General features: G+C 41.2%; 1 protein-coding gene across 1 annotated transcript in view; it reads right to left on the bottom strand.

The window, feature by feature from the left end:
- SAMSN1 (SAM domain, SH3 domain and nuclear localization signals 1) overlaps positions 1-223 on the bottom strand; it is a 63,076-nt gene extending 62,853 nt beyond the window's left edge. Inside the window, exon 1 of the mRNA XM_073303758.2 lies at positions 198-223. The gene's annotated coding sequence lies outside the window, so the exon portion shown is untranslated. The remainder of the gene's footprint in view (positions 1-197) is intronic.
- Positions 224-17,278: the final 17,055 nt, after the last annotated feature.

Raw genomic sequence — 17,278 nt, 5'->3', positions numbered from 1 at the left:
TTTGAATGACATATCCATAAATGCACCATAGGTCTATGCTAATGCTTTCACTTTAGACAAAGAACGGCCACACAATCTGATCAGTGATCTGCTGAAAGCACTCAAAAATAGATCAAAGCAAGATAATTTATTGCTTTCTTCAGTAAAGTGACATTTTCCAAATGTATGCAAGTACACTAAAATGGTTCTTTACTTACTGAGAGGTATCAAAACATGTTTGACATCATCCATACTATGTATACTGGCTTTCTTGGTTCGGACCAATTTCTGCAATCGTTTTAATGTTCCCATTGATTCAGCTTTATAATCGTCTGATTCTGGAACCTAATTGAAACACAAAATAAAAATGAGAATAAGTAATAAACATTATAATGTACTACACAGGTGGTCTATTGTTTATTTTGAGAAGCAAGGAAGTTCAGCATCATAGTCAAGCACTTTGGATCAGTGAACAAGATGAGGATTAATCATCTCCGCAATGGCTTTGGAAGGCGAGTCTCGAGTGGCACGTTTGAGGTCACATATGTGATGACAAGAGGGCAACCCAAGAAAAAACTTCACAGGAAAGCCAGGAGACCCATCAGCCCTAGATTCATGCGCGTGCTGCTCACCTTTGTGGATCCCATATATCAGAGCCCTTAAATCACATGTGATGATACCGAAGGGTGTGGAAACCTCCACAAAACTGATGAATATCACCAGGCAAAAGCACTTGCTTTTGAAACCACAATTCAAGCAAGCATTTAAGGATGGGCTTAAAATCCTTCCCTATTCAGGGCAGCACTTAAACATGTGCTCAACTTTTAACATGTGCTTACATCTCAACTCTGTTGAGCCATTGGACTTGTGCTTAAGTGCTTTCCTGAATAGGGATGTTTCCCTAAAGTGGAGCCTTTCTTCTCTTCCTAGCTTAAATTCAAATCATCCAGAAAATAAGACTTTTACTGGGCATTTTCCATCACCACAAAACAATTACAATACCCTATTAGGCACAAACAATCCTCCAGAAGTTTGGGTTCCAAAGGCTTCTAGTATTGAGTAACATCTCTATGTGTGTAACTATTAGAGAGTTTGGATTTAAACAGTATTTATGAATATAAATTGCTATATTATTATATAATGCAGTCATAGAGTGGATCAAACATAGGGCATATAGAGAGCCAGGAACTCCTGAGTTCTAGTCCCAGCTGCAACATTGACTTTCTCTTTGGAGTTGGGTGCAGAAATTCTCTATTTCAGTAGCAAGCGAGCTGTTTCCATGGTCAAATGGCACCTGTGATAACTGCCTTCCAGTGGGAACCAGCAAACAAATAACTAAAAGGAGTAAAACTGCAAATGGTTGTGTTTTACAATGGTGGATTTTTGGCACAAAGCTAACTATGATCTTCTAATTAAATGCACATTCTCTGCTGGTGTAAATGGATCTAGCTCCATGGACTTCAGTGGAGTGCCTCCCATTTACACCAGCAGAGAATTTAGTCTAATATATCAACACCTCTTCCATAATATTACAAATGATTAATTGCCGATGCTGATGTTATCAGCAAGTAATTCACAGACCTTACTGAACTCTCCCCACCAGTTAAGTCACACATCAAAGTTCCTTCCTGCTTCCTCATATGCATAATCCTCCACGCCAAGACAAAGACAGAAGAGGAGGTCGGGTCTGCATCATTTCTGCCAGCACAGTCTAATTAATGCACACAGTCTAATTAAGGTTACTTAAAAACTGAATTTGAGAGATTTGGCATGCCTTCAGCTCTCACTTTGGTGCAAGGAATGAGGCACTTATGCAGCACAAGCATCCACGTGGTACAGAGTAGCATCCAACAATATCCATCATAAAGGAGGCACAACACACACTCAATTCCGATTTCAAAAATACTGCTCAATAGATCAACCTAACAATGCTTGTCAATAGAGATTTCCACACTGTGGATGTCAGCAGTTCAGATATTGGTGTGTTGAGCCCTGAAAGTGCTGCAAGCAGAAATAAACACTCAGTATATGTACAGCAGAAAGGCAAGTGGTGTTTTTAAGGAAGGTACTGCATTGTGACTTTGTTTCACTGCTGGAAAATAGTGGCCATTGGCAAACCCACAAAGTACTAAATCCCAAGCAAGTTCTAATCAGAGTTGATTTGCAACCTAAACTATAGCTCTTGCAGTGCACAAGTTGCATGGAGTTTATAAGAAATGGCCAGGGCTAAAGGACTGAAAAATATAATGGAGAAAAAATTATAGACTAAACAGGCTCTTGAGATGTAATAGAATAGTAGAAATTGTGTTGAACCAAGGATAACTCAGAGAAACATTTCATCAGAACACTGTCTGAAAGATTAAAAGAGTTTCAGTATTTGTACATTCTATATAATATAGGCATTAGAAGCCAGCTCCCGAGCACTGGACTTCAGTGGAACTATGCTGGCTTACTCCAGCTGAGAACCCAGCCCTAGAGCCTCTCATGATAAATACAGTGAGAAGTCAAAGACTTTGGACCTGAGTTCTCAGTGCAAGTCTTTTGCCGAATTCAAACACTTGGCAAGTTCTGAATCAGATTTCAAAGCCCCCACAGCTCAAGTATGTTCAGATTCAGGTTCTGGTTCACAACAGTGTAGAAATATGGAATTTAATTCTCTCGCTGTCTGGGACCTCATGAATCTATTTTGCAAAGGATGTGCCAGAGGGAGTGTTAACACTGGTGTATGAGTGGAGAACTCTGATAAGCACTCACTTTGCACAGGTGTCAATGACTACACAAGGGCAGTGCAGAATCGGGCCCATGGATTTTTGATCTGGGGTTCTGATCTGGGATTTATGTTTAGGGGACAGCAAGATAAAATGGCACATAATCTACTCAGATAATTTTACTAATGGATAAAGTGCAATCCTCTTTTGTTTTTTAAAAAGCACTTATTGGGGAGTGTCTAATGTTAGTTAAAAGTAATAATAAACAAAATAGCTATCTCGTATGGACACAGATAACCTTGTAATATCTATTAGTGGCAGGGGAGCCTTTAGAAGATCTGGAGTTTTGCTTTGACTAAGCATCCAAATCCAAATGTTTGGCTGCTTATCCTAACATAGCTGAATTGTCTCAGTCTCGAAATTACACTGAAGTTGAGTCCCTACCGCATTACTAGCTTGAATCTTGGCAGCATTCAAGCTCCAACCCATCACCCTGATGGACCAGCTAGCTTGATCTTTACTCAAGCTAGAGATTATTGCGTGTGCTCAGGTGTTGGGTGAGGAGTAAATCTCAAGTTATACCGGGAGTTAACTATGCTGCCGAAGCTCTGAATCTCACGAGAGTTGGCTATACTGTAAGATTTCTAGTTCTTACTTGTTCCAGATGAGTGGGCAAATATACAAGACCAGCAGTCTCATGGCTGTTTTTTTATCATTTCATTGTAACACTCAGCCACCACCACCAAGTAAAGGTGTGAAAAAAATGTTGAAGTTTTGATTCCAGTATAAGGCAAAGATTCTACTGGGTACTTATTTTAAGTAAGAATCAGCACCCCAGGCAGTCTCAGCTCAGGATTGCTGAGACAAGAACTACTTGTTCTACTGGCTTTGATGATAATGCAACCTGATCTTGAGGAAGTCTCTTTTCTCCATTTTCCCTCCCTAAAATGAGGATAATAGTTAACAGAGAGCACTGGGTGAGTACTGAAAAACAGTGTTCATAATCAGATGTTTGAATTCCAAACAGCTGTTCACTTCAACCACGTTTGGGACTCCTTCTAGTCACCGTTCCCAAATGTGCCTCAGGGTGAGTATTTGTTCGCACAAACATTGGGGAATAGCTTTTTCTCCCCACCAAAAATACCTCTGAGAAAGAGCCTTTATGCACACACGCATATTCATTAATCTCCAGTTTAACAAGTTTTAGTCATGCAGAAATACTATGTCATTTAGGTGAGCAATCACACACCACAAATAACAAGTAATGAATAGTCTAAGTAAACAACCCACCCATTAGCTGAATTTTACTTGCATACACAGTTTGAACACTAATGAATAACAAATTTAGAAACATTAAAAAGTCTATTCATGAAACATGTGTGAACAGAAAAGAGGGCTACATTTGGCACAATAAATTATTCCCAACAAATACAGTGGACAGCTCTACTCCCAGAGCTGTTGGGAGGATTAATTTGGTGATATAACAGCATTTTGAATTAAAAGTGAACAGCACTATCAGCCAGATCCTAACACCCTCACTCACTCTTAGTAACGCCTAATTTGGAGAGAAGCTATGTTGGTTTCAGTCAGATTACTTGTGAAGCATGGTACTTCTCAGCATGCATAAGCATGGCAGAATCTGGCCTGTGTGATTATTTTCTAAACTAGTTTGCAGGTCCCAAATAACTATGCAACTACATAGCAGTTATTAGCCTTGCAAAAATGCAAACTAAACATAACGAGACTGAATAAACCTATCTTCCTGTCTGTAGTATTATCATCATCTTACTATGAGAAATATTTTTATAATATTTCTTTGGAAGGTATTGGTAGTTTCCAATGTCATTTCTAGATGGGCTATAAATACGTGAATTCTATGCTGTGGTAAAACATTTGCTGCTGCATTTGTATGGTCGAACTGATTCGCAAAACATGTTGATTTTTTAAATCAAGAAAATTGGGTTAATTTAGTGCTCAGGAAAGTTACTACGGCAATGATGCAGGCAGTACTGAGAAACATTCTTTCACACATACCTGCTCATGAAACTCAACCCTGACCTTTCAGCAACCTTGCTATTTTAATCCTGAGCCTCAACCTACCATTTGGCCCAACTAAGCAGTGCTGATGGTGGGAGCAACAGATGTGTGGTTCCATGAGGAAAGAACACCTAACAGGAATTAGAAATTCTGTTTCCATAAAGGATATAATGACTGTCACTAATACTGTAGATCTGGAATGAGGGCTTTCAAAATTTTGGGATCAGAAATCCAGTGAAAGAAATCATAGTCAACCTATCCACTCTTGCAGAACACTCACATCTGAGGAAAAATACAAAAGTTCTCATCACAACTCACCATTTCACTGTTACTGGGCTCAGTCAGACCGTGAACTCGAGGTGGGATCCACTGTTCATAAGTCATCACCTTAACCATAAGGGAAAACAACCCAATAGATAGTATATGAAAAAAACATGAATGTAATAGCAAGTGTTGTAAAACAGAACGGTGAGAGCTATGCAAGCTCTCCAAGCTGTACTGTGTGTGTATAAACACTGTATCCTGACACTTCAGCATTTTGGATCTGTCAGAAGCCAATTTGGCGTTGTGTTTATTTCATCGATTGTCTCAGAACTAAGAGTATTTTCCCTTTCTGCCGATCACATGTTGGGTGCATCATTGCATATATGAGCAAATCTGGGGTTAGCCCACTGACCTAGTGACGGAGCTGTACATTGCCAGCTGGAATGCTCGGGTCTTGATTCTCCACTCTCCAGACTGTTAGGGGTTGGGAATGCTACAGAGCACCAGACTATTCTCAACAATGACTCCTCCAGCTGATGTAGGAATGGGACGAATAGATTCCCAAAGAGTGTCTCAGTCAGGCCTCCTTAGCTGGAAGACTAGTGGGTGAGAATGAAGAACCTTGAGGGTGTGAGTTTGAATAGGGTTAAAAATGCAGAAGGAGTAGAAGGATTCTCAGAGGTCTATGAAGTAAGAAAAGAACAGACCACATGCTTTTATCATGTGTCCATAAACGATTCCTCTGGTTATAATGTTCCCATGATAGGAACATCATGGAGAAAACACTGATGCAGTCCCTGGTGGGCAAGCCTGACAGTTCTTATAGCTTATCAGTGAAAGTAATGAATGCTAGCCTTCTTTTCTTCATGAATATGAATGACATTTTGAAGGTTGAATGCAACCTTAGAATTTATGTGAGAAATGAGGCATGAAACATTTTTGAAAATGTATTAGCCCAAAGACTATTACTTCATATTTTATATCCTTCCCAATATGCTACAACCACTTTGAGCCACCAAGTGAGTGCTGCCAGAGAAGAACAAACAAGTATAAGGATATGAAAATAAGTGCTGAGAGTAAAGCTTCCATGAGATACTCTTTATAGTAAGCTATAATTATTGCAGGGCCATTCATGCTGCTCAGCCTCAAACTGTATTTCCCTTGCAAGCCACTTTTTTCAGGGCTTTACATGTAGTCCTGGAATAAAATCAGGCATTAAGCTGTATGCTGAGGAGGGGTTTAAGTTTTAAAAGCATTCAGAGAAGTTCATTAGATTATTTTTAAAGTTGAGAGAGAAATAATAAAATGTTTGCTTATTCCATTCACCATTCCCACAATGTTGGGCTCTTCCAGTTCAGGTCCTGGACAGAAAGTGGAAGTGAAAAATTATGAGAACAACATTTCAGAGACCTAAAAAGGCAATTACATCAATTTTACCCTGAGCCTCACTCACTCTCACAGATGGCAGGGGTAATAAGCGTCCACTAAAAGTGTTCTTCTAAAAGAAATCCATAAAAAGGCCAATATTTTCAAAATCAGCCTCTGGAAAAAAAAATCACATCTTGCAGGTCTCAAACTAGCATCAAAACTTAGAGGTGCTCAGCCCCTCCAACTTCCTTTGAGAGATCAAAACAAAAATGGAGGCAGACCAATTAGAGGCTATTTTTAAAGTAGTTGGCCAGAGTTTTTTGTGGTGTTTCAAAGACCTCGAGGAGACTCCTGGGCTCAAAGCAAAAATAAATCTTTTCTCTTGTTCTGATGCCTGAGAAGGAGCCCCTAGGAATCCATCCAGGAAGAAACAAGAAAAGGAGTACTTGTGGCACCTTAGAGACTAACCAATTTATTTGAGTATAAGCTGTAGCTCACGAAAGCTTATGCTCAAATAAATTGGTTAGTCTCTAAGGTGCCACAAGTACTCCTTTTCTTTTTGCGAATACAGACTAACACGGCTGTTATGAAGAAACAAGAGACACCCCTGTGGCTGCTCCTCTGTGGTAGGGAAACAGCACCATAGATCCCACAAACTGATGGGAACAAGAGGAGAGGGAGAATTGTGGAGCACACCCCAAATCCTGGGGCACTGATGAGGGATAGCAGAGACCAGGGAAGCTTCCTAATACTTAGCAGCAAGAGAGGGAGGAAGAGAACAGGAAGCCAAGAGAGAAACTAAGGGGAAAAGGAGCCAATCCCCTCACCCTCCATACCTGCTTTTTGTGGGAGCTGCTGGAATAAAGACCCACTCCCTCTGCCAACAATATTGCCACAGAAGGGGCTCTGAAGCCAGGACCAAAGCAGTTTTCCAGTCACCCATCTCCCTCTCCTTCCCATGACACCTTGACTTCTACTCACTGTAATGTGTCATCTCTGATCTACCATGGGAGCTGAGCAGAGCACGTGCTCTGTGATATCTGACCTGCTCTTTGTACCTTCCCCGCTGCCCTCAGGGTGGGAGATTGCAACTAGGATGCTCGTTCCTTTTAAGAGTAGCATTCCAGAACCAACAGGACTGTTCCTTGTAGGGTTTACTCACAGTGGAGAAAGCTCACGTAGGAGCCTTCCAGTGTTTATTGTTGGCATTCAGATGCAATACAGTGATGAAAAAAGAAATCTACTGAAATCACAGGTTTGTAAGTTCTTGCTTATGTTACATGCTTTGGAATATTTTGGGCCAGATCCTCAAGCTTGTGCAAGCTGGCATAATTCCATTGAAGTCAAGGGAGCTAAGCCAATGTACATCTAATGAGGATCTGGCCCTTTAAGTGAAAACAGTGGAAGGGAAATTCTTGGTTGGAAGTGAAATAAAAGTGGGGGAAAAAACGTTCTTGTGACTCCTGAGCCAACACTAGCTACACTTATTCCTCCTGTGCTACTCTGCTTCTCACCTTGCACCAGCTGATGACAGGTCATTAACTACTTTTATGTTATTATTATGCAGGCCCAAGGGTCAGACTTCCTTAATTGCTCATACTAGTGGGCTAATTAATGTAGTCTTATGAAGAGGAGTGTCAGGAGAGACAGTACATGTTTATATAAATTCAGAAAGCATTAGGACACATACACCAATGTGGAGAGTACCAGATTGTTCTAAGCACTTAGCATAGGTCTTGTCAGATAAAATTCCAATGTACTAATTTAACAGATACCTAGTCACTTTGAAAAACAAGTCTGTAAAGCATTAAAATGCATATGGTTTGCATAATGAAAGTGGTATGTAACACAAATCATCATCTGATTCTTCCTTGAAATTCTACTTCCCAAATACAGATGCACATCAATTATAAAATCAAATAGATATAGGAAATATGCTACTTCTGTGGACAGAGTATTAGATGCTGAATGGATAACATATTTCTTTTACCTGACATGTGGTTTCTTCTATCTTTTTTCCTTGCAGTAAGTGTATCCTACCAGCAATAGGAAAATCTTCATTGTGCTCTGGAAAAAGATAAGGCATTTACCTACATAATTATGAGGAAGTCCATAGTGTTACTTGTTTCCAGGCAATATAAGGTCTGAAACTCGCTAAATGTATTTAGCTATTTTTTGACCCTCCAAAGTTAATTTCACATCACTTAAATGCACACTTTATTGCATTATAAAGATGATTTGAAGACTAAAGAGGAAACTGGCAAAATAGCTTACATAAATAAAATCCATTAATGTTTGTTGTTTCGTGTGTACTTAACTCCTCAGTTTACTAATTCAGAAACCCTACCAAGCAGCATCAGTCACTATTTTGCAGCTTCAGAGTATGAAATATTTATACTGAAATTATTGACCTCAGTAAAAACGATTTTTGCAATCCAGGATCTATTTTTGCTTCGGACTGAAAGAAGTATTTTCAAAAGTCTGAACTTTCTACTTCGTTCTTTTCAGGGAGCCATGACATTTACATGGGAAGGCTATGAGCTTTGAGTTTAGTGATAGCCAATAGGTGAGCAGGTGATTTGTTTGAACAACTATGGCTTGAGCCTACTCTCATTAAAGTCAATGGAAAAGTTCCCACTGACTTTAATGGTTCAGGAGCAGGGTCCTAGATGGTTGACTCCATTTTCACCGACTGTGGGATTAGGCTTTAAAAAAAACCTTTATCATGGGGAAGAAAGACCCCAAAGTTTGTAAATGCTGGTGAGAATGTTTTGCGGATTTTTTGGTCTTTTCTCATGATAAGCTCTGTTCATTGTAGGCCAGAATTTGGCACATTTATTCCTGCTGAGTAGCATCTTACACAACAAGTACTCATTGACTGCAATGGGAGAATTCAGAGTAAGGGTGTCAGAATCTGGCCATGTCGGTTTAGAATCTAATTGTATTTTCCTGTGAGCCAAATAAGAGCTAGATCCTGCAAACCCTCAAGTTTGTGACTGAGTTGAATGGGACCATTTCTGTGTATCAAGATACTCACATGTGCAAGTGAGGGCAAGATCAGAGCCTAAGAAAATAATGTGTGCGCTCACATGAGAGAAGATTTTTTGTAAACTGAGAAGACCTTAGGGACTGCACTTCTGACAATCAAGCCACTTACTCAAGCATATAAATGTGGATTTTGTGAGCCTCGCTTTAGGGATACATTTTGTAAATCACAGCCCATGATATTTTGTTTTACACTTAAGTACAGTTAAGTATTTTTCCGCATGTATCATTGCCTATGTAACTGATTTCCCCCCCTAAACAAAAGGTTTAACGGAACACATTATGTTTTGTCATACTTATTTTAACTTACCTACAAATAAAAAGCATCTAGCCCAAGATCTAGGTGCTTTGGATAAACAATAAAAAGTTCCATGCAAACCAATTACAAATCCAGCAGCATGTCCGTGCCCATGAAGCCGAGATTAACCAACCCAAAGATCAGATCTTAAAAATAACCAGTACTTCTTGTAGATACTCAACCTACATGTCCTCTAAGGCCCTGGGAAAATAGACAGGTAGGACATTAACTATTTCACTGATTACTAGCTTGCCATGATGTAAGCCAAAGGAAAGAGTAAGCTCCAAGGTAAAAGAGTTCACACAGAGAAATCCTGCCAGCAACTCCTCTATGGAAATTGAGATGGCTCAAGCTAAACGTGTGTTGGTTGCATATAGTGGATGACTTCTTGCTAGAGCTCTGCAAAAGTGGCTGCTTTGTTAGCAATGAGTGATGCAACAGGCAGGCAGAGCTGTAGTGCTTCAGAGTTCTGGGTTTGTCCAGTAGAAGCTTGACCACTGGCTTGCAGTCCTGAGCTCCAGGTGTCCCACCAACCTACAGCCTTCCTGAAACCTGATCCACTTTCTTCAAACAAACGCACTCAGATTGCCCTGGCAAATGTGTTCGGTTTTTTTTCCCCCCCTTAGAGATCTGGTGCACAATTTTTCAGCATTCCCTCTTAGGCCATGACATTTTAAAAGTTCACTTTTAGATTAAGCTTCAGGGTAACGGTTACCTTCTCTGTATGGTTATACATATGCTCACACATATATAGTCAATAGCATAACTTGCTTTTCTCCCAATAATTTGTTCATCACTGGAAGGAGAGATCCCAAAGCTCATACAAGCTGGTAGAATGTTTTTCTGTAATCTTTTATAATAAACTCCATCTAAATGTTTGCAGGATCCAGGATGTAAATGGCTCATATGATGTAGCAATGTCTGCTGGGAACTCTTTGAAGTTAACAAAGAAAAATGGTAGTGCCAATTCAAGTGCCAATACTTTTGCCAGCTCTGATTAAAGTGTAGTTCTACTCTGAAGTGACTTGGTAAAAATGGCATTCTCGGGTTCCACACTTGTAGGGTGACCAGATATCCCGATTTTATAGGGACAGTTCCAATATTCAATACTTTTTCTTATATAGGCACCTATTACCCACTTTCTGTCCTGATTTTTCACACTTTCTGTCTGGTCACCCTACACACTTGTGTCCCAATCATTTCCACATCAGATTTTCCCTCATTTAGAATATTTTTTTTTCTTAACTGGCAGCCCTCCGAAGGTCGGCTAAGAGCTGAAAATCAGGCGGGGTTCTCTGTGGCTCAGGTACCACTCCCATTAATCAAGATTCCTCAGGCCAAGTGACTTTGATGTGGCTGCACAGACATAAAGACAACAGGTGGCTCTGCAACTGGAACTAGGTAAATCAGTTTGTGGCTACACAAACCAGAAAAAAAATCCAGCTGCACTTCAAAAGATGTGTGTTCTGTGGAGCCCTCAGTGATAAATAAGGGAAAATCTTACTTTGTTATTACTACTATCATTATTCTGAGTAAGCAGAAAGGTTAAATACACAGAGGATGGAGATCTGCCAAATGAGAAGCTATTCTCATAGCTATTTTTACATAGTTACTTTGGGAAGCTGAATCACACATTAAACAAAGGACTATTGGGTGCATACAATGGAAAAAAAAATATAACATCACTTGACATCAACAACAACAAAAAGAGCCATCAGTAGTAACAAGTGTTAGATAGTCCCCAGCCAGTACCCCATTTCACCGCTGTAAAATCTATAATCAAAGCGTCGCCAGATCTGACCTGTACACACAGATTGACCTGCTCAGTCCACTGAATACACCAAATGCACACTTGTTTTGGCAAGAAACATACATATGCCTCATAGCAATTTGTGTAAATGCTAGCCACAATGTACCTACTGCTCTGGTTTGGTAGTATGTTAGACTCACTTTGTCTTGGAGTAAATGACTGCATAAAACGCAGGGCAAAGGAGGATCAGAACCATTAGCTCTGAGAGGTGGGAACTTCTTCCATTTTCCCAGTGTTTTTTTCTCTGATGCTAGTAATGACATTTTGAATGGCAACATTATTAACTGTTACAATGATGATCATTTTAGGAGAAGCAGCCAGTGAGCCTAGCATGTGAACAGCCTAGTTGAGAATACCCCTGCTACCTGATCTCTGATATTCATGTATGTGTTGCATCAATAGTCCGATGAATTCATTTTTATGGAGACTAAACAAACAGCCATGTGAAAGGCCTGATCCAGAGCACTCTGAAGTCAAGTTCTTGAATGTGGATCACAAAACGGGTGGAGGACTCTATGCTGTCCACTATGCATGACTTGTTACATCTAGCACAAGTTCATATTAGGCAGTTGACTTGCAGACCTTGAACAATCATCTCTGTTAGGATGAAAGTTTGATCAATAGCGATGCACTGTAAATCTTCTTGTAATGATTTTCACCACCGTGTGAAGGGGACTTCCCTTGAAATAATTGTACTGCAGAGACAGAAAGGGATATTTTTGTTTATTTGGCAGCCTTACTTCCTGATCCCTCTCGGCTCCAGCCCTTCCATTGTAACAACTGTCAACTTCAAAAATGTGCACTATTCCTTTTGCATGCTTTGGGAATTTAACAAGGGTACAAAAAAAAATCTATAGTACATCAGACAGTGGAGAAGATCAGAAAAACTCTACCCTTCAATTCAACACTACATTTCTAACTACCTTATTTTTCCCAGATGGCCATCACCTTCTGAATATTACAAAAATATTGAAACTCTTTTGGTTTGTTTAAAAACCAGTTCTGGCCGAAGCAAAATGACTTACTGGTAATTATTTCCTCCACAAATATTTTTCTTATTGTTTTCCCCACTGTATCAGCCACTGTTCTCCTCCCACACCACAGATTAGTAGGTCAGCTAGCCCAACCATCAACAGGCTCTTTTACCCTTCCTCTGCTCATCACAAAAGCATAGTTTGCTTGTCACATTCCTTGCCAAGATCCTCCTTTAAAGGCTAGCCTTTAGTATTCCTATAAAACCTGTTTCCCCATTGTGACATTCTATACCCTGGGAGAGCATACTGTAACCCCCATATTCCTCATTTTCGTATGTTCATGATCTTACATGTAAAGCATGCCTTGTAAGGTATATGGGAAATGTTATGATCTACTGAAAGTCATTTATCTATTCACATATGGGTATCATTAATGCATATGAAGTTATGAGAATTGTGTTGTATGGTGGTCACTAAAACATGCTGTAAGTTGGGGAATCAGCCATATATTAGCTTCCCAGAGGCAAGAGCAAGGAAACATCCGGGTGGGGTGTCAAACAACCCATCAATAGCTGTTGTCCAGCAAGGGAGCTACAATGCAATGACTCACCTGCACGAGGCCACACCAGGGGAATTGCTCAGCCTTGCTTGGAGAGGCTCAGCAATGCCCCCCAGACATGCCTGGACTTGTGCTCCCCAAGCATATGGACTGAGGGTATAAAACAGACAGAGTGGACACATACAGACAGACAGAGTGGCAAGAAGAAGAAGACAAGACTCCAACAGAGGAGATTGGCCCAGGTTTAAGGAAAAAAACTGTATATTAAGGACTACAATATCCAGTGTGGTGAGAAAAACTGCTTAATCTAGATGTTGCCCAGTCTAATAGGGTTGAGAGTTTAGACTGCATGCTTATATTTTATTTTGGTAACCACTCTGACCTTTTGCCTATCACTTAATATCTATCTTTGTAGTTAATAAATTTGTTTGTTTATTCTACCTGAAGCAGTGTGTTTGGTTTAAAGCATGTCAGAGTCTCCCCTTGGGATAACAAGCCTAGTACATATCAATTTCTTTGTTAAAATGATGAACACATATAAGCTTACAGTGTCCAGCGGGCATAACTGGACACTGCAAGACAGAGGTTCCTAGGGTTGTGTCTGGGACCGGAGATATTGGCTAGTGTCATTTGGTTGCACAATCCAAGGAGCAGCTTACATGCCAGAGGCTGTGAATGAACAGCCCAGGAGTGAGGGTTCTCATAACAGAGCAGGGTAAGACTGGCTTCCAGAGTCAAGGATTGGAGTGACCTAGCAGATCACTGGTCCAGATAACACCAGAGGGGAACGTCAAACGCATTTTGTAGAAAGGAGAAACAAAAACTGCATAAACATTGAGCAACTATATCATAAGAATGGCCATACTGGATCAGATCAGTGGTTCATCTATCTCAGTAGCTTGTTTTCCAACAGTGGCCAAAGCCAGATACTTCAGAGGGAATGAACAGAACAGTGCAATTATTGAGTGATCCATTTCCTGTTGTCCGGTCCCATCTGGCTGTTAGAGGCTTAGGGACAGAGGATGGGGTTGCCTCCTTGACCACCTTGGCTAATAGCCATTGGTGGACCTATCCTCCACAAATTTATCTAATCGAATCTTTATCTAATTCTTTTATGAATGCAGTTATACTTCTGCCATTGTGTGACAAAGTACTTCCTTTTGTTTGTTTTAAACCTTCTGCCTATTAATATCCTCGGGTGACCTCTGGTTCTTGTGTTATGTGAAGGGATAAATACAGGGGTGAAAGTAGGTCGAGTGACTTACCGGTACTCTGGGGCCAGCTCTGGCCCCCAGAAGGGGCGGGGCCTAGGGTGGAAGGGGTGGAGTTGAGGGGGTCAGAGCCAGCCCCAGCCCACCCTGTAAGGTAAGTGCCCCTCCCAGGGTAGCAGCAGCAGCCCGGGGCTCTGGGGGCTATTTAAAGGGCCTGGGGCTCCAGCCACTGTACCGGGGCGTACCGGCTTACTTTCACCTCTGGATAAATAACACTTCCTTGTTCACTTTCTCCACACCATTCACGATTATATAGACATCTCTCATATCACCCACGTCCCTAGTCGTCTCTTTTCCAAGCTGAACAATCCCAGTCTTTTCTCTCTCTCCTCATATGGAAGCTTTTCCATACCCCTAATAATTTTGGTTGCATTTCTCTATACTTTTTTCCATTTCTAATGTATCTTTTTTGAGTTGAGGTGACCAGAACTGCATGCAGTATTCAAGGTGTGGGTGTACCATGGATTTATATAGTGGCATTATGATATTTTCCATCTGAGTATCTATCCCTTTCCTAAAGGTTCCTAATATTGTTAGCTTTTTGACTAGTGCTGTACATTGAGCAGATGATTTCAGAGAACTATCCAATGACTCTGAGATCTCTTTTTTGAGTGGTAACAACTAACTTAGAACCCATGGTTTTTTATATATAGTTGAGATCATGTTTTCATATGTGCATTACTTTGCATTTATAACACTGACTTTCATCTGCCATTTTGTTGCCTCGTCACCCAGTTTTGTGAGATCCCTTTGTAGCCCTTCACAGTCAGCTTTGAACGAAACTATCTTAAGGAATTTTGTATCATTTGCAAACTTTGCCACCTCACTGTTTACCCCCTTTTCCAGATCATTTATGAATATGTTGATCAGCACTTGTCCCAGTACAGATTCTGGGGAACCCTGCTATTTCTCTCCAATGTGAAAACTGGCCATTTGTCCCTACCTTTCGTTTCCTATCTTCTAACCCAGTAGGTCCCAAACTTTTTCAGCCGCTTGTGCAGGGAAAGCCCCTGCCGGGCCGGGTCAGTTTGTTTACCTGCCGCGTCTGCAAGTTCGGCCGATTGCGGCTCCCACTGGCCGCGGTTAGCTGCTCCAGGCCAATGGGGGCTACTGGAAGCAGTGGCCAGTACATCTCTCGGTCCATGCCACTGGGAGCTGCGATCGGCTGAACCTGCGCATGCAGCAGGTAAACAAACTGGCCTGGCCCAGCCCAGCAAGGGCTTTCCCTGCACAAGCAGCAGAACAAGTTTGGGAACCACTGTTCTAACCAGTTATTGATCTCTGAGATGACCTTCCCCTTATCCCAGGACCGCTTATTTTGCTTAAAAGCCTTTGGTGAGGGACCTTGTCAAAGGTTTTCTGCAAGTTCAAGTACACTATATCCACTGGATCACCCTTGTCCACATGTTTGCTGACACCCTTGAGAATTCTAACAGATTGGTGAGGCGCAATTTCCCTTTACAAAAGCCATGTTAAATCTTTCCCAACAAATTTTGTTCATCTCTGTGTGTGATAATTCTGATCTTTACTATAGCTTCAACCAATTTGCTTGGTACTGAAGTCAGGCTTACTGGCCTGTAATTGGCAGGATCACCTCTGAAGCTTTTTTTAAAAATTGGCCTTACATTAGCTATCCTTCAGTCATCTAATAAACAGGCTGATTTAAGGGATAATTACATACCACAGTTAGTAGTTCTGCAATTTCATATTTGAGTTCCTTCAGAACTCTGGGGTAAATGCCATCTGGTCCTGGTGACTTATTGTTTAATTAATCAATTTGTTCCAAAACCTCCTCTACTGACACCTCAATCTGAGACAGTGCCTCAGATTTGTCACCTAAAAAGAATGGATCAGGTGTCGGAATCTCCCATCCTCTGCAGTGAAGACTGATACAAAGAATTCATTTAGCTGCTCCACAGTGGCCTTGTCTTCCTTGGGTGCTCCTGTATCACCTCAATCATCCAATGGCTCCACTGATTATTTGGGAGGCTTCCCATTTCTGGTGTATTTAAAAAATGTGTTGCTGTTAGTTTGTGTGTCTTTTGCTAGTTGTTCTTCAAAGTCTTTTTTGGCCTGCCAAATTAAACTTTTGCACTTGACTTGCTAGAGTTTATGCTCCTTTCTATTTTCTCCAGGAGGACTTGGTTTACAATTTTTAAAGGATGTCTTTTTTGTTTCTAACTGCCTCTTTACTCTGTTTTTTAACCCTGGTGGAATTTTTTTTCTCTTACTATTTTTTTTAATTTGGGGTTTACATTTAAATTGAGTCTCTATTATGGTGCTTTTAAAAAGTTTCCATGCAGCTTGCAAGTGTTTCACCCAGAAAGTGGTCAGGAAGTGTGGTCCAAAGTCCACTGAAGGCAACAAAAAGACTCCCGTTGATTTCTCTAGATCAGGCCTATACAGCTCTATTTTCCAGGTACTTAAGAGTTTAGCTTAAATCAATGAAACCAAGGAAATTCAGAGCTAAAACTAGCACGCTGTCATTGTCACGGAGTCCCTGGGCGATGCTCTGGAACTGCTCCCCATGAAGCCAGGCAGGACTCTGGGGAAGTCTCCTTTCTGTGAGCAGCCTGTCTTCAGGACACACAGCTCACACAGCTTCCACCTTCCTGGGTCTGACCTCAGAGCATTCAGCATCCTCTGCCCCGCCGTGCGCTTCCCACAGCGAGTCTGCTCAGGCGGGGCTCCTGGGGAAGCCAGAGGGTCCTGCACCCCAACTTTGCAGTCAGATGTGACTCTCAGCCAGCCAGTAAAACAGAGGTTTATTAGACGACAGGAACATGGTCTAAAACAGAGCTTGTAGGTGCAGAGAACCGGACCCCTCAGCTGGGTCCATTTTGGGGGGCAGTGAGCCAGACAACCCCGTCTGCCCTTCACTCCATGTCTCCAGCCAGCCCCAAACTGAAACTCCCTCCAGCCCCTCCTCCTCTGGGCTTTGCTCCTTTCCCGGGCCAGGAGGTCA

Source organism: Lepidochelys kempii, chromosome 1, assembly GCF_965140285.1.
Source record: "Lepidochelys kempii isolate rLepKem1 chromosome 1, rLepKem1.hap1, whole genome shotgun sequence".
Taxonomy (NCBI): domain Eukaryota; kingdom Metazoa; phylum Chordata; order Testudines; family Cheloniidae; genus Lepidochelys; species Lepidochelys kempii.
The sequence above is the reverse complement of the archived record's forward strand: the minus strand, read 5'-3'. Positions and strand labels throughout refer to the sequence as shown.